Here is a 23,709-nt window from a genome sequence, read left to right on the forward strand (position 1 = left end):
TATACGTAGTACCTCCCATCTCCAACAAAAGTAGTGAAGGAAGATCTGAGAGGCAGGCAGCAATTAAATAGCTTCGAGCACTCCCAACTCAATTGCAGCAATTTCAATAACCGTTGAGAACACTCAAAGGAAGGCCAGTTGAGCAGGGCAGGCCAGGTCCTTGCGATAATCTGTCATGCAGTCGAGGAACCCCAAGAACCCTGTGCCCCAAATGCACCCCCACACAGGATCCACTCCTCATTCCATTCACTCCAGCGACAACTACAATATCCGCTTTGGGTCTCGACACTCGAGCAACTTTCTCGCACTCACCTATTTCACTTGCTGCAGGAATTTGAAATATTTCTTCTTTTTTTCTTATTACACTTGTAAAATTTGTAGCCGAAAGCAGGGAACTGGTCTATTTCATTCGTAGTTTTCTAGGGGAAACTACTTTTTATATTTTTTTTTAGAATATTTAATTATTATTGATAAAAGCATGAAATGTGACGCGGTACGGCCGAAAAGTTATTACATTGAGAATTTTGCCACCAAGAAGCCGAAAATTTATGAACTTTTATAAAATTATATGTACGCTACACAATCTGATTTAGAAACACTACAACTAAAAATTTTATTCCAATAACGAAACGATTTGACATGCTCTGAGATAAGCCTACTTCGATTAAAATAGTACAAATTAACTTAAACGAAATAAAACATTATTTGAGCGGGAAATTCAAAATTGCAGGTGAAAAAATGTTCCACATTATATTATATTAACATATTTCTAAATTGATTCACTTCAATCAACTCTATCTCATTCGTTCGCCAAGTCGAACGTTTGACATTAAAAATAAATGAATCAACAAATACAAAAGTTTTGCCAAGAAAGTCATTTGCTAAATTTGGCGAATCGAAAAAGAAAGTCAGGAGGGTGAGCAAAAAACCCGAAGAAATTCAATGAGACTGAAAATTTCCTGGCTCGTTGCCAATTGAAGGCAAAGAAACAAAACAAAACTCAAGTTTCTAATCAATTAAAAAATACAACAACCAGGGGGAGGCAAATCAAGAGTGGGAACGATTTTCGGCAATAAATAAATTACAACCAGCAGGCAGTCAAAGCGATTAAATAGAAGAGGGAATGGATGAAAAGGGTGTGGGTGTCGAAGGAGGTACCAAACTTCACTACGTCTGCTGCAATTTTAATTACGACTGCGATAAAAGCAGGACGAAAGTAATAGAATGGCGCAATGGAAACCATTCAGGAAGACATGAAGTTTGTCTCGACTTTAAGAATTCTCAGTATTTTCTAAGAACATTAGCGTAAATAGAGGTGTGTCCTGAAAGCCCCTCCCTAACCAAGTTTTTGCTACACCACCGAATTTATAATTTTATAATTTTTAAGAATCTTGTATCTATAAAAGGATTCGTTGGATTCGGCCAACTTTTTGCTACACAGGAAGCCATTCAAAAATTAAATTTCCAAAGTGATTAAAAATTCTCTAAATTGGCATTATCCCCAAAAATATTAACAGCAACATGTCCTTCTGCAATTGAAGAAGTGGTAAAAATAAAAATAATTCAATTCCCAATGAACTAACGATTAACTTATTATAGTTTTATATAAAATACTGAGTTTTGTCATATCATATGTATAAAACTGAATATATATATTTGATACATTCTAAGTGTCATTTAAGTAACATCCAGTTATTTTTCATCCGATACTATCGGATAATATTATTTTTAATGCTTTGGGAGATCTAAAAATGCTTGGGCGGTGCTCACATTTGAGACAAAAATGTTCGGATATTGTTTTAAAATGTTGATATATAGTATTTAGAAAACCTTCCGCCTGGGAGGCCTGATTATGTTATACTACTGTGTGTGGAATATTATTTGAGCGTTATGCGTCTTTTGCGTGAAGCAAGTTTTCTAAATAGAGTTCTTCTTCCGAAACCACCGTATTCGCTGATGGCTATACCAGAAAGGGTCTATTTAGCATGTTTCGAGGTTTGGAAAAACGTTGGCATAATTTTATTTGATTAGGAGGGGATGAAATTGTTTTAGAAGAATATATAAGGATTGGCTTAGTTTTGCATTTGAAAGATAATGTTACTCTTTTTATTAATTCTCTATCTTAAGAAATATATTATACCCACTTCCGTTTCTAACACAGGGTATAACAAGGCAAAAGGCACTAGCTCAACTAATCCTTTGGCAAAGTCTTTGACAGTTGTCTTAGCTTGCACAACAAACGACAAAAACAATAACATCTTCATCATCATCATTATTTCCAGCACTGTGGGATGAAAAAGCACAATAAACAAAAGCAAACGAAGAAACAACAAACATTATCGCACATCATTATCGTTGTCATTCAGGGAGCGTTCCAGCTTAAAAACGCACCCCACCCACCAGCCCCCCTATACTTATACATATATTTGCTTTATTTTTGTGTTTAGTTAGTTTTTATGAGCGTCATTATTTTCGCTTGCCATGGCGCTAAGCATCTTAAGTGGCTCCTTCCCCGCATTTCCCTCAATTTTTTGGTCCGGCTTTTCCTTGTGTGTTTGTGTTTGCATAGGCGCAAAATGTCTTCGTCAACTTTTGACGATTTTATAATTTAACTTTTCCCGGGAGCTGCTGCTGCTGCCGTCTTCCTCCCGTTTTCCCTCTAGCTAGTTTCAAAAACAACTTAATAATAAGTGAGTGTTGAGTGCTGGTTAGAGAAAAGTTGACTTGGTTAGAGGAAGATGGGTGCAATTAAGGTGGCAGGAGTAAGGCTGTGGGATTTACTTGGGTCTTTCGGGCTAGGCAATTACTATAGGGGATCCACCATGGTGAGCTGCATTCAGAAAGTTTTCAGTGCGGAAATAATTGTCAAGGATAACCATGGCAATTGTAAGGAAAAGGAAAACCTTTGCAGGGATCATTGTTTGGCTTTTGAGTTCTGGTTAAGTATGCGCTACATAGAGGCATTCCAATATACAGTTTTTACTTGTTTCCTATAGATTCCAACAAACTAAACCTTTTCGATATTTTTAACGTTCTTTGCCAAATATGTAAAGAAAAGTATCAGAAACATTTTTTTTCCGTTTCTGCATTTTTAAAAATATTAGAATACATCAACTAGTTTCGCGTAAAATGAGTGATATAATGAAATCCAATGATGGTAAACTTAAAATTCCTATTTATGTAATATCTCCCTATGGGATTTCCCAATTTAGATAAATTAAAGTTAAGTAGTTAGGTTTGGGAAATTCAGAGGAACTTCCTTTGCTGTAATAATATTTAAATCATCTGGTAGTGAAATATGTTCCATCTCCCTTCAACAGATGAGCTTACTCACCTGTTAACCTTACCCGAGGCTTAAAGGCTGTTCCCAAACTTATTTAAAGGCTTAAAAGTTTATTCTTAGTTGGCTAATTTCATAAAGGCAAGGTCTGACTGGCCATCTGTGAAGGCCTAAAGTTGTACATATATGCCAAGGAATATGTACGCATTTCATATGTATAGTATAAACATCATCATCAATATAAATTTGTTTTGTCAGAGCTGGTTTATTTTGTAAATATCAAACAAATGGCTTGGAACATAAGTGAAACATATGTTAAAAGCTAGAGGAAAAGAGTACGTAAAGCGTAAACAAGCAGCTTTTCATGCTTGACATGCGTTACAGAAAAAATAAGAAGCAAGAACCCACAGATACATCGGGGACATATTACAAAAGTCAAGCAAGTAAAAACAATGAAAAGACATACATACAAATTATGTGTATAAAAAACTGAAAACAATGACAATTCACAAAACAAGAAAAGAACGAGGGAGAGCTCCATCTTAAAAGATTGCTAACAAGCAAAGGGAAAAATAAAAATCGTTAAGCTCCTTTCTTCCCCGCCCCACCACCAAGAATGCAATTTATATGCGAAAGGCTGAGACCACGCCCCCTTTCGTTACCATAATAATGAAACATCTATAAATTGTCAGCCAGTTCTGTCGTTTCCCGCTCCTTAGCCGCCCCCTTCGGTTCAGCGATGTCCTCTCGAGGACCATAAATAATATTATTATGGCTCCAGGAGGCAACTTGTATTTGTCAAAGCAAACAAAACTGCTCTCGGTTTGAGTGGGTGTGTGTTCGAAGAATCCTTCCACTACCCCCCAGTCGAGTCCCTCCCCTTGTTAACGGCATTATTATTGGCAGCCATTATTCATGCAACAAGTGATGCTCAATGGCAGAGCAGCAACTTCCGTCTAATTACGGCTAATTGAATGGCTCCAAGTTCCGGGATTTGTCAATTGATTTGTAGAGGGATTTCCGATAAATATGGCAGAGTATATAGATGAAATATTGCAACTAGCTTTGCGAAATAAATTAAACGAATTAATAAGTTATTTCAATAAAAATGTTTAGTATCATGACGAATCTTATAAAGAATATTTTATTCTAAACGGAAATTAAATAAATAAAAGTCAAGCCTTGTTATACAAAAACATTTACTACGTTGAATGTGTATTCTACTTATATTTAAAATAATAAAAGCATAAGTCAACAAAAAAAATACATAAGAACCTTTAGATTTTCGATCTTTTCAACAAATTATACAATATAACTTTAAGTAAAATTGCATTTTTTTTGTTTTGTTATAAAAACAACTTACTTTTGAAAAAAGAAAAAACAATATTTTTGCCCAAAACTAATCTTAAATTAAAAAAAAAATTATCCGATGAGAGATGCTTGAACAAAACTTATTGAAAAAAAATTGATTTCATTAGAAATTGTTGCAAAGTTACCCATTGCAATATGTATACTTTGCGTAAGTTCCATTTTAAAAAAATCATAAACTAATTGAATATTATAGCCTTATATGGCTTCGTAAGCGGCAGAGCTTAAATATTAAAATTGCATTGTATTGTTAATACAAACAATTTGTATCGTTAAACCGCACATGATCCTGGTCATGCAAAATATATGCCACAAAATAGACAACCAAAATCTATTAATACACATGTGAACTTTACATATTTTTTATTCGTTTAAGGCATTTTGAGAAACACGAACTACCAAACAAAAACTATTTAATAAATTTATCAATAAATTGAATAAAAACTTGTTAAATTAATCTGTCACCGGGGAAAGGCGATATGCATATAACAACATTTTAATCAATTATATCGCCATAAAAAAGTAAACACAATGCTGAGGATAAGGAAACCTTTATTGGCACATCGACAGCAAATAAAAACCACAGCATCAACATCAACAACAACAAATAGGCGAAAACAGATAACCCAAGCAACAAAGATTTATTGCATATATAAGCACATTTATACAGTTTTATTTACGTATATTCGCTGATTTATAGAGCCGAGTTAAACCCATGTGGTTTATAATGAGACAACACAGTTAAATGAGGTTAGAGTTGGGTAGGTTTTGCAATAAATTGCACCGTTCAAAGTATACACACAACAGATAACTTAAAGGCTTAAAACTAAGATACTCCACTCGAGATGTACTCACATAAGACTCATATGCATGTAGAAGACAGACAGATATAGTAAATGATAGTTTGGATATCGAGATATATACTTGAATAGAGACCAAAGAAACCCACAAAGAAAGCAAAACAGGCACTTTTTTACGGTTTACGGGAGACGTGACGTTACGCTACGAGACGTAATGACATAAGCGTACAATACTTTTGTATTTATATTTTTCAACTGCGTTAACGTCCACGACAATTACGGCACTTTTCCAAAGAATTGAAGCAAATTTGAGGCACAACTATACAAATTTGTGTCCAAACGTATTTAATGACCAGAACTATTTTATAAACGCACAACACGAAAACGCAGACGAAACACACAGAAAAAAGTCGAATTAAATAGTATAGCAAATTAGAGACGATCAGCAACGTTATCAAGACAACAGACTCTGACAAACTAAAAAACACAAGTCGAAAAAACGCAACAAAAATTAAATAAAATAAATTAAAAGGCCAACAACAACAGGCAGCACTCAACAAATCGGTGATAATGCTCATGATCGAATTAAGAGGCGGCGATCGCAACTCAGAGAAATCGCTTCGAAAAAGAGAGCTCCCTCGCCCGATCTATTTTCGAAAATTGATAAGGCCGCATCGAATCGATCAGTTTGGCATTTGTGTTCGAAAAAATAACAAAAATGAACTCGAATAGAAATCAATGCAACTGACAGAAGAGAAAGACTATCGATACATATTTTCGAGAGGAGTGCTTATCAGTTCAATGTGAGAAATGTATGCGGAGGTGGAAGATCTTAAAGTACTTGTGTGTGAAATATGATCTTCAGAACAGTTCAAGGGCACTTACGCAAGTCTTGACTTTTTCGTACCTAGATTTTTTTTATTTTTAAGTACCTATTTAACAGCCGTTATCTCAATGTCATGTTAACTATTGGCGTAAGATAAAAATTTTTGTTTCAGGTTTATCCAACCGAATTTCTTATTGAATCTCTCAGGCTGTACAAATTTGATGTTTGATAAATTAACATCATTTTTAGAAAACTATTAGTTTATTTTTGAGGAATATTAGGATAGGCAATCGAAAAAGAACCACTATGGTATTTTCCTTTCTGCGTGTGTAGATCCTTAGTGGTTGATTCTTTGATTCAAAATACAGATAAATAATCATTATTTACAGTCCCTGAAAACTAATTCATGATACCTTTCTCAGACAGACAAGCAACTCGAACCTTAACATTACTTTTATTACTGTTACAGAAATATTTCTGTATCTTCAAAATGTATGCTACAAATATTTTAATTGCTACGATGGACACATTTTTATATTTTCTTAAATATTTCGTTGAATTTTAAAATGCATTTATTGTTTATAATAAATTTGAACGGTAAGGGGTTCAACAACTTACAGGCGCAGACAGTTTAACAGTAAAGTACCAGTTCACAATTTATTGCCAATTCCATTAGAACCCTTCAATTAAGAAATGTTCAGTTGAATACCCTTCATTGCACTTTATTTTTTCCGTCCCATTGAGCTAAACATCTTTTAGGACTTTCTAATGGAGTCCATTCATTGATACTCAGCCTGAAAACATAAGAACGAAATCGATTTACAGGACATGGGGCACGTGACCACCAGGTATTATCGCTGACCCCAGTCCATCCCCGTTGCACTGGATTCGAAATACCACCCACTCCCAGGGTTTCCAGTTCAATTGGCTACTTAAAACTTTAACAGCCGTAAATTCGCAACAAGCAAGGGCTATGAAATTTAATAGCAGACGCGAGGAAATCCCCCTTCCTGGAAAAAAACCCTGGAAATGTCTGACCAATACAATACGCAACTGTATTAGCTCACGTAACAGTAAAAGTACGTATTTCGTCTGGTCATTATTCCGATGTTGCTACTGCCATAGCGAAACACACATTATTGACTTTTATTGCTGTTTCTGCGACTCTGACGGCACTGTAGATATGTGGCTTTTACAGTGAAAGTTGCATAACATTTAATAAGAAAGTCAACCAATAATTTTAAGTTTACTTTTTTAGTCCTACCTAAATAAGGTACTAAAAATATAATTGTATGTTTAGGTTGTTTTACTTTATAGCTTTAACTTATTAACTGATATTTTACTGTTGGGACATATATATACTTTACAGTTCGCGTTTGTGTCATTTAAAATATGAAATATAATTATTATATAAAAATTAACAAAAACCTTAGAGAACCTAACTTAGAAATACATTTGTAAGTTATAAAAAATTTTAAATATCTTCTTTTTTTAATATTGCAGTTTTTGTTCTAACACAATAAGACCAACTGGGCAATAAAGATACAATCTCAAAACGTCAATAAAAAAAGAAGTCTGCTTGTTAGTTTATTATGAAGAATGGGGAGTTTTTATGCTGGTTTTACTGTAAAAAGGCCGCTACTCTGCTACTATTTTCTGGTCTTCCTTTTATTCTATTACAGCTGCTGATACCTTAGCCTTTTCCTTAACCCTTTGCGTGTGTTTACATTTTCAACCATGTAATTCGTTGCATTTTATTGCATGCGTGTGGGTGTGAAATATTTATGGGGGTTGCCCCAGGCGACATTGCTCCTGCACTCGCCACATGGCCAAAACAGAGCTGGACAGGAGGTTCTCATTTTGCCCCCGGATTTTCCGCTGCTGCTGCTCAAGTTTAACGAAGTGTTAAATGGCCGGGGGCAGCGAGGGGTTAAGAAACGAGCTCTGTGCTTCGATTTCATCTCATCGCTCCTCGCTGGTCAACGCCTTTTTATCGAAATTTGTCACGCACGGGGAAATTTTTCCGCTCCTTTTTGTTTGGTCTGGATTAATAGAACGAAAAAGATTTTCGTTTGGAAAATGTTTGCTACATGAGTCGCATGAATGACAGCAGCGAAGGAAAAGTGTCGAGGGCCAGGGAGTTGGCATGTTGACACGGCTCGGAGCGCACGTGTGTGGGCTAATACCTTTCGATGACAAAAATTGCATTACTTTTACTTTCTGCCCCCAAAAGATGGTTGAGCGGAGCTTAAGTAGTTGACTTCTTTGTTTGCCTATAAAAACCAGGATAAAGGTGAACATGTTTTTTGGGATTGTGGTTTTAGTCGGTGATAAATGTGAGTCATTTCGAAAGACGTTTATTAAATTTAAGGTACCAAAAATGAATCGCTTCACTAAATACAAACAATAGACAACGCTATCGACTATCAGATACCCCTTACTCAGCTTAAAGGAGTGCGAATGTTTCCGATATTGAACACCACACCACCTAGCGACGATTTCTTATAACTTTTTAATGAATGGTCGTATTTTAAACTTTTTTCGTACAGATTGGTATTGATAGTCAAAATTTACACTTTTACAAAATATTTAAAAATATGGGCGCCAGACAGACAGGTTTAGAGTGGGACTCCGATGAAACAAACAAACTTGCTTTGCGTAGAAAGCACTAGAATCTGCATAAATTAACCCCAACTTTATAGCCCATATAAACCATATTGAACGTTCATACGGACAGACAAACGGACATAGGACATGGGACAGACAAATAAATTGTATTTAATTGTATAAGAAAAGTATTGTATCATTCAAACGGACTTTAAATGACTTTTCCAATGATGCCAAAATGTACATGAAGTAAGTTCATATTATAAGTAAATGTAAGTTTTATTTTTTTAAATACTTATGCCCACTAGTGTGGTGTACACTTTATATACATTTGTTTATCACTAATAGTAATAGCTGTATAAAATGTGTATTTCCCTACGACTCAGCTTTATTTTTGCCTTGTGTACTCTTTTCCAGCAACGAGGAATCAATAATGACCACACAATAAGTTAATAGCTTCATTTACCGACCAGGAAACCTCTACTTGCGGTTGGTGGAGGGAAGTTGGGTGTCTTCCCTGCCAAGGCTCTATTCGAATCTAATGACCGGCAATTTGCCAAACACCCAAGGCCTGAACCATTTTAGAGTGTTGCGAAGAAATTAGCCATCATTTAGTGTAATGAGCATAATAATAGCAACTAATGGCCGACCACCAACACCACGGACAACCCACTAACCACCGCAAAGGAGCCCAAGACTATCCACCATTTGATTAAACAAAGATTGACTGAAGTGCTATTAACTTTGGGATAGGGCGGAAAGTGTTATAAATGGGATGCAATTTGTACGAAAAAGAAGACAGGGATATAATGGTAAATACATATTAAGCAAAAATTCCAAGGCCATGCGAATTACTCAATTAATTGAGCTCGGTCTGCCAATAATCATAAATAAACTGCCACGAAACCCACTCTGGCTACACTTTTAATTATTTCGTTCTTCTCCTTGGCAAATTTAATAAAGAATAATTACAAGGAAACCAATATCAGCGAAGACCCAAAGAGAATTATTTGTGGGGAAAAATAATTAACAAAAACCGCCACAACAGCAGGCAGTTTCTTATGCTGACACACACACAAAAATATACGCACAAATGGCATGTAATTAACATATAAATTAAAGTCTAGTACATACTTACGTGGTAATAAAATGCTAAAATTGCTGCCTGAGCACATGTACAAACTCATTCATCAAGGATTTTAGCTATACTCGTTGCATAAAAATGTTTTAGATTCTTAAATTATAAACATTTCATGTTTCATTTAAATCAAATTATATTTCGTTCAACTGGCCATTTTTTGATGGTAGAAAAGAATTAAAAATTAAGTTTAAAAAAGTGCCTTCCCTAATAAACAATGGAGCCGACAATTACCATTGATTAACTGGCCACACACTCTGTGCAAAAAATGAAAAATATTTTAAAGTAAAATAAATAAATAATAAACATTTTGCCAAAGCGTGGAAATGGAAAGATAATGGAAAATGGATTGACGCCAAATCAATTTCCGTAGCGAAATTTTAAAATCAGCGAACAAAGGCTGAATGAAAAAATGACAATGCTTCGCTACAGCCTCAAATAATTTTCGTAAAATTAGTTGACGTTTTGCGTATCCAACGGGTTCGAGTGGGAAATGGAGATGGTTAGCTGTCAGTTTGGTTTAACAACTACCGAAAAAAAGAAAATGCAGTCAGAAATGGCGTATAAAATAAAACACATTTACACCAGAATCATTCATTTGCGAAGCACATTCGTAAAATCGACCATCGCATTGTTTTATGTCAGCTTCATCAGCATCAACTGAAACCGAACTGGGGCATCATCGAATGGGGATTCAATTGTGCCGAACAGAAGCAGTAAAATCAACAGCAAGCCTCGAAATAACATGACGAAGTTTGAATGTCCTAGAAGTTTAACTCATTAGTATATATTTTATTAAAAACAAATAATATTGTAACTTGAAGAGTATTGAAATATCTTAATAATTCCTTGTTAAAAAGCTGTAAATCATAAAAAAGGGGACTATTGAAACTATATTTGAATTAAAAAATTAATATTGTTGGTGTTTATTTTCAGTATATTTATTTATACCTATAACCAAACAAAAGAAAAATGGGGAATCTTATTGGTAGGTCGAAAATGAGACCAATCTGCTTCAAATCTAGACCATAAACTGTTTTCCCTTTCCCATCAAAAGCATTGATGGCCCTAGAAAGCGCCAATGCTGATGCTGCTGATAATGACGATGACGCCGATGACGAGGATACTTCGGTTTGGCTGCAGTTTTTAACATGGCACGTTCCTTTCTCCCCAAATGCCCCTCGGTGATTGCAACAAAATGCTGACGGATTCGGCACTGCCACACATGTCCAAAGCATCACATACAAATTGAGACAAATACACAAAGAAAAAATGTTTAGTAAATATTTTTATTTATACGCTCTAAGTAACTAAAAACAACTAAATGCTCTAATAACTACTTAAAAGGGGTTCCCTTTTAAAGGCCGGAGACATAAAACTTAAAAAAGTTGTTTTTATGTTCTTAAAGAAATTTTACGTTTCGGACAGATAGAGAAAATTTAAATAGTTTATAAAAAGTAATTTTAAAGACTCATCTTATTTTTTCGTTTGTGTAAAAGAGATAAAAGGATCTGCAGTGAAAACTAAAACAAAAATAGCCTCCAGTTGCCATTTGTTCGTTCAGCTCGTTTACGGCTTTGTCGTTTTCGTTTACGTCATGTATTCCCTTTCGATGTGTTTTAAAATGCATTTGATGTGGGCGTAAAAGGATCAAAAAGGAGGTCCCTATGATTGTGGAGAGAGGGCCCTGAAGTTCAGGCTCCTTTTGTTGATTAATGCCAATTGTCATTACATTTTTGTGTATGTAAGTAATAAGTCAAAGTATGGTTAATTATATACGTGTTATTAAAAAAAGAATAACAAATAAAAACATATAATAAATAAATTAAATCAAATTTAAAAAAAAAGAAAAATCATTTAAATAAATAGACAAAATACCTTGTTTGTTTATCGAGAAAAAAAATAATGTAACAATGAAATGAATACAATTATAGGTAAATAATGCAAATAAATATAATTATGTTACAATAAAACGGGAATATGTTAATACACAGAAAATGATCCCCTTTCTATCCACTCCCTGAACTTTATCTTCAATTCGAATCCGCTAACAACTTTATTCAATTTCGTGGCGGTTCTTTCCACTTTAGAAAGATTATCTCTGCTTGGTTTACCATCGACCACATCAAATGCTTTCTGTGCTCCATTTCCCCTCGCAAAACTTCAATCAAGCGAAGGACCGCAAATCCCGAAAATCAGTCACAATTATTACACTCAGGGCGAGGGGAATTGGAAGGATCTGAGGTTGTGCCACCCCACCCGACCCCTCTTCATTAAGCCTTCCATTTGAAAACAAGACCAAGGAGAAAAGCCTGTGGAACAATGCTAAAACTATTCCCCATAACAAATAGCAACCGAAAGTGGGATGGTTTTTGCGGGGCGAAAGTTGGTTGGCTGATTGATAGACAAGGAGACAGTCACCGACACCATCGACGTCTATGGTTCCACTCTATCCCGGTCTTTTGAGCCATGGCAGCTCCTCCCTCCCCGCTGCCCCCTCGGTTGTTGTCAATTAACGTACGAAAATGACTTCCGCTTTGATTGTGCCCCGCCATTCCCCATTCCCCATTCCCCTCCTCACCACCAACAACCTCATCCATCGATCGAATGTCAACTGGTTGACTGCCTGCCTAACTGTCACAGCCTGTTTCCGTTTCCGATTAAAGCTTTGGCAAATAGTTTTGAGAGTGCTGCCCCCGAATTCCCTCCCCTTTTCGTATTGTTGGTGAAAGGTTACTGCTGAAATGATTTCTGCAATTGTTGCCGAGGCCTCATCATCATCAATCGCTTGATTAATGACCGGTTAATTGTGCACTTTATAAAAGGAACCCATTGCCATTTCTTTCCCTTTTTTGGGCATCACAAATGTTGATTTATTGGAAACACCCTAAATAATTTCTATAAGATCAGTTCTGGTGTTAAAATTAAAAGTGGCTTAGGAATGGCTTTCAATTCCAGAAGTAGGAGAGAAATATTTTTTTTCGAGACACTTTATTAGACGTTATTCGCTCGTGAGATTTTTTAATGAATTTTTTGTCTAAAGCGAAATTTTGTGCCCAATTTTCATATTTTTTCATGTTTTTCCATATTATTTTACTTTCGATTCATGGTTATATTTTGCAACCACTTAAAACACTCCTTGTGGGGAGGATAGTTGAAAGTAGTATTTGATAATATGGATTGTTGAAGTAACCACATAAGTAAATATATAGCCAGTTACACAGCCAGTATTGGCTTTTGCACCTGTCAACGACAACTCGATGACCTAAGATGTAGTAATACTAAATTATGCGGTCCAATCCCCGGTTGTGGACGCCCAAAAAAAGTTGACACCGCCTAATTTTCAGGGAATAATATACTGTAGATCAATAAAGAAAAAGATTAAATTGACATAAATGGAGTTCTCCGCATCAAAATGCTATAGCCGAAATTTTATATTATGAAGAAAGGCTTATAAAAAAAAGTATTTTGACATTTTGCAACCGTTCTCGAAGACTTTGCAATTGACTTCAGTGTTGTAGGAAAGAGTTGTAGCCAAAATAACAGGGTCAATGTGATGACTCTTTATTTATAGCTGCTATATCCAACCAAACTTTTCTAACTATCCTTACCCCACTCTCCCCTAAACTAGTAATAATCAGAGGAACCATTACAAAACAATTTTGGTGAAATTCGAAAGCAATTGGTGATATTCCTCCTGAGATATGATCAACCAATCCAATGGTCTGAATCCCATCTGCTATCTCCGAATTCCCCCCTTTCCGCGTAAACCCTATGCAAATGACTCCCGGCAAATCAGAGTCGCAGGGCATCACTTATACATCGGCCGACACCTTTTGGGAGCAAGCAAAGCATGAAATTAGGCAAACAACTTTACCAAGCCAAACAACAACAAAAACACTGAAGGAGGCGTCGCGCCTAAGCTGGGGAAAAAAGGACACCCAGGACATAAAGACAGTCGCAGACTGAGAAAAGAGCAAACAAAACGAAACGCACTGGAGCACTTAAAACGCAAGGAGCGCCCAGGAAAACCAATGCACTGAAAAAGATACATTTCAAAACACTATTATTTTACCTTTATTCTTACGCGACCTAACATACATATCAACTAAGTTGGAACAAGTCTGGATTGGCGGACTGCAATATTATCGTGAAATTTCAAGAACTTTTGATACACCTCTTAAGGTCAAATCGATCCCGAAACATTTCGATATTTTTAAGTGTGGAAAAGCGGTGGGTCAGTGGGTGGAGGTGGGGAGTTCCGTGGGGCAATGAAAAGCTGAAGACGTCGCAGCCGCAGTGCAGACGACGCAAACAGAACGCCTAAGTAATTGCAGAATAAACAAGCATCAACAAAAGATTAAGACGCGCTCAGGGACCCGCCTTTAATCGCCCAACGCCCACTTGCCGCCCAGCCACCCACAGTGAAAACTCAACCAAAATAAATAAGCTAAGGAAAACAAAAACACAAACAGCAGAAGAGTGAAAAGCTGCGACAATTGCAAATATTTTATTTGTTTCGCTGTTGCAGCATTTTTCTTACACTAAGGACCTCGTCTTATATGCTAAGTTAAAAGAAGGTGTCAAACTCTTTATTTCCATGCGTTTTCTGGTCCTTAAACCTTTCCTAAACTTAAAAGAAAATGTAAAATGTTTTATATATATGTAAGTGTTTAAGAAAAGGTTAATAACTTAAAGTCAGACCTTTTTAAATGTACCAATTTTCATACTATACTTAAGGTTGTTAAATACATTTGAAAACAAGGAAGAACGCTATAGTCGAGTACCTCGACTATCAGATACCCATTACTCAGCTAAAATGACCAAAGGAAAATGGAGATATGCAGCAAAGCGAGGTTGAAATGCGCCACCTACCGGCGGTAGACAGATTTAAGCGTTGTGGGCGTTAGAGTGGGCGTGGCAAAGTTTTTTTTGGATCAACCGATAGGTATTGACAAGACCAATACATTTCAGTTAAAATTTTTTATCTAGCATGAATATTGTGGGCACCACAGGCTTGGGCGGTTTGTGGGCGTTAGAGTGGGCGTGGCATATTCGCGTGACAAACTTGCGCTGCGCTCAAGCCTACGGAATCTAAATCTGAATTCCCATTTCTCTATCTTTGATATTTTCCGAGATATCTGCGTTCATATTTACGATTTTTTGAAGTTTGTGGGCGGTTTGTGGGCGTTCAAGTGGGCGTGGCAAACTGTTTTTTGGGTCAATCGATAGGTATTGATGAGAACAATACATTTCAATGAAAATTTTTATTCTAGCATGAAAACTGTAGGAGCCTCAGTTTTGGGCGGTTTGTGGGCGTTAGAGTGGGCGTGGCACTCTGCTGAAACAAACTTGCGCTGCGTAAGAAGCTCAGGAATCTGCACGCCTAATCTCAATAGCCTAGTTCTTATAGTTTCCAAGATCTCAGCGTTCATCCGGACGGACAGACAGACGGACAGACGGACAGACGGACAGACGGACAGACGGACAGACGGACATGGCTAGATCGACTCGGCTAGTGATCCCGATCAAGAATATATATACTTTATGGGGTCGGAAACGCTTCCTTCTGCCTGTTACATACTTTCCGACGAATCTAGTATACCCTTTTACTCTACGAGTAACGGGTATAAAAACATGAAAATATTGATGGAAATCAATATTTAAGCAATTCAAATGAGTTATTATTAAATAGTTTGGTTAAGAAAGAGCTTCAAGAAAAGTTTAAATAATGACGAAGAGTTGAGAATCGGAGACAAATTCAACGTTATGAGTAGACGGCGGGACTTTTTGCAAAGAAAATGCGAGTGTGAGATAGGTAGAAAGGGAGTCGGGAACTTTCTCTACATTTTTGTGGTCGATGTGCAAATGAAGCTCAACGCAAAAAGTGGTCATTACAAACCCCACATACCTCCCATCTTCCAATAGTTGGAAAACTTGTCGTTGCAAAAATGTCGGCAAAACTCGACGAAACTCCTCACCTCCCGCAATCACCAGAATTTCTTTGGATTTTGGAAAGCACAAATTTTTAGCGCAAAAAAGTTTTAACAACTGCGTTAAGAAAATAAGGGAAAACGAGTTCAGGGCGATGCTTTGAAGCGTTAAGCAATTTGCCAGCTTCATCCACACTTCCCCAACTAACCCCTTATGTCTCCCCTTTGGATGGGTCTTGGCCTTAGCCAATTTTGGTCTAACAGTTAAGTGCGGGATTAAGAAAAGATAAACATTTGTAAGGATTTGGCCAAAAGTTTGCCTTTTGGCCTCTTTGTTTTTGTTTGCATTCTTGTTATTATTATAGTTGTTCTCTTTAATGCCTTGGGCAGTGTTTATTCTTCTTTTGAATTTTCAAAGGTCAAAACTACTCTTTTTGTTAAATTGCAGTTGGAATTGCACTAACTAAAACATATAATTGCAAAACAGAAAATGTAATTATTACATAATATAACATTTAAAACTAACATCTGAAACTTAAAAACAGCACAAAAGTTTGTTAATAGCCGAAATATTCTTGCATTCCAAACTTTAATTTAATTTGTATTTAAATAGAACACTCTTAAAAATATATCCCCTTGAATGCAGCATATTTCCACTTCCCTATTTATTTCCCCTCTGTAAATAGTAATAACTTTTTATGGCCAAGTGCTAACTCAAGAATTTCATATCCACAAACAACATCCATTGCAGTGGATGGACCATTTGGCCGATGACTTGTAGACAAGAATCGTAAAATATCAACGCCAATAACTTTTGCCAAAGGCTGTCATGGTGCCGAAGGATGTGCGGCGTGGAAGTGGCGGAAGGTCCTCTGTCAATGACTGACTGAGCACGATGCAGCCGGGTCTGAAAACTGAGGCAAATGGAAAATCATGTGGCAAGCGCTTTGCGACACGAAATGAAGAACGAAGAGACCCCGGAGGCGTGTGGTCTGTGCCCCACCCCCCGGCAAATGCAAACGCAGACAAAGCAAAGAAAAGGGCAGCATTATGCGTGCGGATAACTCTACCATGGCAATTTCTTCTGGCCAAAGGCGTCAGTCATACACATATGGACCAGGAGCAGAGCTACCATATTGATGATGCATTTGCTGCGGCCAATGCACAAGGATTGCCCCCTGATCCCGCAGGCTGCGCCCACTGCTCATTTTTTGCCGCTGTTGCTCCCTCGGTGAGTTACACTCTACTAAATATTTATAGCCTTTTTAATGATGTTTAAAAAGCCAAAAAAAAAGATTTTTTATATTAAAATGAGTATAATATACTAAATTAAATATAGTATAAACACCAAATATAAATAAAAGAAGTTTTTACAAAAAAAAAATACTTTTATTAAAAATATAACAAGACATTCAATAGTTTCCCTGTTCTTTAAAGCATAAACAAAAGTTCAAAGAAGTAACTCTTTTTGTATGTATGTTCTGTTTTTGTATACATAACTGACCATATCTTAATAACGTATCATTCAATAAATTTCTGATGTATGTATTACATAATCAAGATATACAGCCGAGCACCTGCTATCACTTTCACAATTTTTCGTTTTACTTTTCAAAACGCAAAATTTTTTTAATTGTTTTTATTTTTTTAACTAAAATGGTTTTTAGTACCATAAGGAAAAATATAGAGTACTCATCGTTTCGTTAACATTAGTTCGCCACCATCACAAGTAGCCAATAGTGGGATATTCTAATTCTAAACCCAAATGTATACGAATATATAAGAAACAACAACTTTCGTTTTGTTGAAGGCCGATTAGTGTATAGTCCCATACGCAAACAGCTGTCAAGGTAGGAAGAACCGGTGAGAGAATGAAACATTCCGATAACGAAACGATAACAAAAACCTTACGAAAACCAGAGCACGTAAAAACGAAAACCGAAATTTTTCTGAATTTCCAAAATTAAAGTGAAAACCGGAGCCTGATTATTTAAAATTAAATGTCGAATTTTATATAATGTAAATTTATTTCTTTCTGCTTTTTCTTACAGCACTAACTCGTTACCGCTTTCTCCCAGTGCAGTCGAAGTTTAGTGCGTTTTTTGTTTTTTCTTTTTTTTGGTATGCAGTTGGTAGTCTGATTCCAGGGGCGTCGGAGTCTGAGCCCTCGGTCTCGGAGGCGCAAAATGTTTGCACAAAGGCTTAGGGCAAACAAAGCTGAATCAGCAGGGCAGAGACGACTACTGTCTGTCAGCAGCCACTCTCCACTGTAAGGGGCAACAATACGAGGGGAGGGGGCCTGGGTGACAAAGCATAGGGCGGGGTCGAAAAGAAATATCCATTGGCGGGGTACGAGGGTCAACCCTCCTCTTCTATTTTACTTTTTTTCAGCGCAAACAAATGAAAGTGGATCCACTTGAGCGCAGCAAATGAAGTGCCATAGTTGGTTGGCAGGATGTTCGAGGGGTACGAGTTCAAAAAAGGAGGATGGACGGGGACAAGGAGCAACAGCAGCAGGATCGGACAGTAAAAGTGCAACGAAAGCGAAAAAGAGCACATGAAACAAAGAAAAAAATGTATAAAAAAGGGAAGCAAATGCACACAAAATGTCGATGTTAGCCATACAAATGATACAAGCAGAGTACGGTGGAGAAGTGGTAAAGAGGACACTAGATTTATATATATTTTTATTAAATAATATATGTAAATTTATAAACATGTTATACATATTGATGTTATCTTATTTTATTATATAAATGTATAAGCACATATATTGATATATACATTTATAAACATGTTATACATATTAATATTATTTTTTTTATTATATAAATTTGTAAACATGCTGTATATATTGATGTTATTTTATGGATTTAAAAAAGTTTTTTTAAGTTTTTAAAAAAATAATACTTAAAAGCAAGGACTTTTAATGCATTATGTATAAATTGTTATGTAATAATATATGTTATATAAATATATGACGTACTTAATAAGCTATTTTAAGGTATAATTTTCAATATCAGCATCGGATATTTTATTTTAAGAAAACTTAAAGGTACTTTTCAACTTTAGCGGTATGAACAGCCCTTAGAAATAAGGTGCAAAGGATTACTGAATCAGTTTAACGTAGCCAGTTTTCACCGTATCACATTTTGAATGTGTGGGCTTGGGAGAAAGTTTAGTTGGCAGCAGTGTCATATGTGTTGCACACTAGTTGATGATGTTGCTGACGTTGCCATGAAGGGATAGGTCAGGACTCGAGGGTTTGAAAGGGAGACCGGAGTGGGTATAGCCCATTGGGCTGCTTACATTGGATGAGCCGCGCTGGAGCACAATTTTCAAGAGATACGTCAATATTTGACAAGTCGTCATTGTCGTTGGCTGCTCCCGCCCCTGATTTTCCACCTACCTCTCCCCCTGACCAACCTCATTTTCCTCCTCGACGTCATCGTTGTGTATTAAGCGCTATTTTCGCTATGCTATTTGCTGCTTCTCGTTGCCCTGTTTTCTGAATATTTGTGTGTTCGACCGCTGTTCCCTGGCGTATGTCGCGCTTATATATTTCCATGAAAACTTATGCAAAGTGTCAGTTTTTAGAAAATGAAAAGTTTTTAGGGATAATCTTAATGATTATATCAGAAAACCACAAAAATAAAAATGTACAGGTAAACTGAAGCTTATCCTCGCATCAATATTTTTACTTGCATTAAAATTCGGATTTGTACATATTAAAAAAAAATGTAGTATAGATTTAGTAGAAAATCTTAATCATTGTACCAGAAAATCTCAAAGTTTTGAATGTACAGGTAAATTGAAGCTAGCCTTAACATTAATTTTTTACTTCCAATAAAATAAGGATTAAGTTTGAGAGTTATAAACATCGATTGTCTTATCAAGATGTGTTTAAATATATTGTGGGTATATTATAGAATTTATTTCAAAACAAGAGAGAACGCTATAGTCGAGTACCTCGACTATCAGATACCCGTTACTCAGCTCAAGAGACCAAAGGGAAATGGAGCTATGCAAGCAGCAAAGCGAGATTTAAATGCGCCACCTACCGGCGAAAGACAGATTTAAGCCTTGTGGGCGTTAGGGTAGGCGTGGCAAATTTTTTTTTAGGTCAATCGATAGGTATTGACGAGACCGATACAGTTCAGTTAAAATTTTGTATCTAGCATGAAAATTGTGGGCGCCACAGGCTTGGGCGGTTTGTGGGCATTAGAGTGGGCGTGGCAAAGTTTTTTTTAGATCGATCGATAGGTATTGACGAGACCAATACATTTCAGTTAAAATTTTTATTCTAGCATCAAAACTGTAGGAGCCACAGTTTTGGGCGGTTTGTGGGCGTAAAAGTGGGCGTGGCACTCTACTGAAACAAACTTGCGCTGCGTAAGAAGCTCAGGAATCTGCACGCCTAATCTCAATAGCCTAGCTCTTATAGTTTCCAAGATCTCAGCGTTCATCCGGACGGACAGACAGACGGACAGACGGACAGACGGACAGACGGACAGACGGACAGACGGACAGACGGACAGACGGACATGGCTAGATCGACTCGGCTAGTGATCCTGATCAAGAATATATATACTTTATGGGGTCGGAAACGCTTCCTTCTGCCTGTTACATACTTTCCGACGAATCTAGTATACCCTTTTACTCTACGAGTAACGGGTATAATAACTAATCGATGCGGACGAACTTATAATAATTTTCAATCTATGTGCTCAAACTTTTATGTTGCCTTCTACACATAAGGAATTCCGTAGTGTTTCCCACTTAACTGATTTGTTACCCATTTAGATACTTGAAAGTGCATCTTCCTCATACCGCCCAAAAACTTTTCAATTCTCTCGGCTTATTAAAAGTGCCATGCAATATGAAACTTGTTCGCTTTCCCCGAGGCGAAACAAATGAATGGAACTGAACACAAAACAGCCTAAGCCCAAAACTCAAACTCTATTGAACTTCACTTCAAGCTTGGTTACCCACACTTAGTGTGGAGGACTCGTCAGGATGATGAGCTGGGGAATCATGATGAGGATAGGGACACTCCAAAAAATTAATCGAATTTATAAAAAACTAAAGCTAGCGATAAATAAATGTGGTTACTAACTTAATATACCGTACTGAATGTGCTGGATTGTAAAGTTTTTAGGTGTAATTTTTGATAAAGATAAAGGCAAAAAAATAAAAGTATCAAAAAGTTAGGCAGGGTTAAAATTTTATACAATAATTTAATTTTGGGCAACCTAGCGAGGTGAGAACTTTATTTTTTATATCTACAAATTATTACAAACATAACTGGTTCAAATTAATGCCTGCTTATTGGTATTATTTTTTTACTTATTTAAATCCACCTTTTAAGGTAAAGTTTTAAGGTTATTGGAGGGACTCAACTTAGAGCCACAAAATTCAACTTTGATGTATCCGTTGCGTGTAATCATATGGTAAACGATTTCGTTCTATGGCAATACAATGTTTTTATGGTCAATAGCCGTAACGCAGAGTCCAAAGTCTGAAAATGTTTCTTGTATGTATCATAGATCCTTACAAATGTAATAGTTTACTTTTTGAGTGTATTTCTCGGGACTAAAAGGCACACCTCAAGCACCGGAAAAGCCGCTACTCAATAGCCACAGAGAGACAAGGACACAGACAGACAGCCGATGAAGAGGCAGCAGCTGCCGGTGCTCATGTTGCATTTGTTGCTGCTCACCTAAATGCAATGGCAAAAGTTTTATGTTCGAAACACGAGCAGGCAGGCAGACAACAGCAGCGAGGACTAGGACTAAGCTCACTTCCGCAAGCATTAACGATGCACGCCCGTGGGTCGGGGAGATATAGCTGCATAATGGAGTCTGGAACAGCCAATGACCATTAGACGGGGCCCAGTTGCCGGGAGCGAAGTTTGTCTAGCGGAGTGTCCAGGCCATGGGATGGACAATAAGGCAAAACGAGTTATTAATAAACAAGATTGGGATGCCATCGGAACGGTTGATGTGGTAATACCCTATTCTGATGAAAATACCCATTTCTGACCTTAAAGAGGAAGTTTCTTCAAGCTGAAGAAGGCTAGAAAGAAGAATTTATAGGAAGTATTTATCATATTATCTCACTAATAAAGTTCAATTAAATAAAAGATCCAGTTTTTATTCATTTTTTAGGTGGCCATAAAAAATTTAAAAAAGAAATAAATAACAAGAAATAAAAAATAAATAAATAAATAAAGATATTAACTTGGCTTAAGGGCATAAAATTATTACAAAAAACTTAAGAATGACTAAAAATCATGGTGCAAAAACTAAATAATAACACAACTTTTTTAAAAATGAAGTTAACTTTGAAAAATGCGCTTATTGGCAATAAAAACTGAGAGACTACTAAACAACTCAGGACCCTAGCTATAAAGAAATTGGGCTCCAAAACTTATAAATTATTTCCAAACTGATCCTAAAACGATTTAAGGCGTTTTAGATCGACAGCATAAATAGTCTAAAAAAACACGAAGGTTTTTGGCTTAGTTATGGCCAATCAAGTACAAAAGTCACTTTAAATTGCACTATGAGTGCTTTCGAACTATATCTTTCCTATCCTGACGGTGATCCTGCACGGGTTTTCTTGCTCGAAGTTTCATTTGAAACGTATGCAATATTCAGCTTGGGCTAGGAATCACTATCTTAAACAAAATTACATTATGAGTTGATTCATGAAAGATGTCTCTATAGGACTTACTTTAGTAAGGAAGACAAGCCCATGTCACTAGCTTATATCCTGCATAATAAATGGCTGTTGTGGTTAAGAGTCCCCTTTTACCAAACATAACTTTGCCTTAATTAAATCGTTTGAGTTAAAAAATTTACCCGTTTCTTGAGGATGCTTGTAAATATTTTTCGCATTTAGGACAGGAATTTTTATTTTCAGTGCATGTTTTTTTTATTCTGTTCTCTTAAACATTGGAAAATGGTCTTAATATTCGCTCCTTTTATAAGCACCTGTTTTAGTTTCGTCTTGGCCCTGATAAGAACCTTTATGCTTCTTGATCTCACATTCTCGGGTGGAAAAATGGGCCAGGACTCGGTTTTTCTGTGTTGTCCCTTATAGTTTAGTTTAGTAATCCAAAACCTAACCAAACAAACTGTTTTCTGCGTTCGTTTTTTCATCCAATATGTTTTTTTTTTTTGTAATATTTTTCATTTTTGACTAGGAACATTTTACACATAATATTACATTGATAAATAATAATATATATGAAGTCGGAAGAATAGGAAATGTTAATTTTCAAATCTCACAAAATATATGCATCCTAGTGGTGTTATTCTTTTTTTGGTCTTTCATTCATATATATTATTATATCCGTTACTCCTAGAGTAAAAGGGTTTACTAGATTCGTCTAAAAGTATGTATATATCCATATTTCTTTGGAGCGTTTCTGACCTTATAATGTATACATAATCTTAGTCAGTATCACTAGCTGAGTCGATCTAGCCATGTCCGTCTGTCTATCCGTCCGTATAAACGCTGAGATTTCGGAAACTTTAAAAGCTATAGCCCGTAACGCTAAAACATGTATAGCGCTCACATTTTCACATAGTTTGCAAAAATAAAAATGAGACTTTGTTCTTTTTATCAATACACGTCCACATGCCAAAAATATTCAAATCGGACCGTTCATTAAAAAGTTATAAGCAAATGATGTGTGCAATCTTGGGAACAGTCGCTTTGCACATCTCCATCTCCCTTGCACTCCCCTTAGC

General features: G+C 36.4%; 1 protein-coding gene across 3 annotated transcripts in view; it reads right to left on the reverse strand.

The window, feature by feature from the left end:
* The window catches only part of LOC119548833 (CUGBP Elav-like family member 2), a 123,929-nt gene extending 118,035 nt beyond the window's left edge, over positions 1 to 5,894 (reverse strand). For 2 of the 3 annotated variants that reach the window (XR_005219329.1, XM_037856450.1), the window contains exon 1: positions 313 to 576. The gene's annotated coding sequence lies outside the window, so the exon portion shown is untranslated. Of the gene's footprint in view, positions 1 to 312; positions 577 to 5,503 lie in introns of those variants that run through there. The other variant, XR_005219331.1, reaches the window with a different exon arrangement.
* Positions 5,895 to 23,709: the final 17,815 nt, after the last annotated feature.

Source organism: Drosophila subpulchrella, chromosome 2L (genome assembly GCF_014743375.2).
Source record: "Drosophila subpulchrella strain 33 F10 #4 breed RU33 chromosome 2L, RU_Dsub_v1.1 Primary Assembly, whole genome shotgun sequence".
Lineage (NCBI taxonomy): Eukaryota > Metazoa > Arthropoda > Insecta > Diptera > Drosophilidae > Drosophila > Drosophila subpulchrella.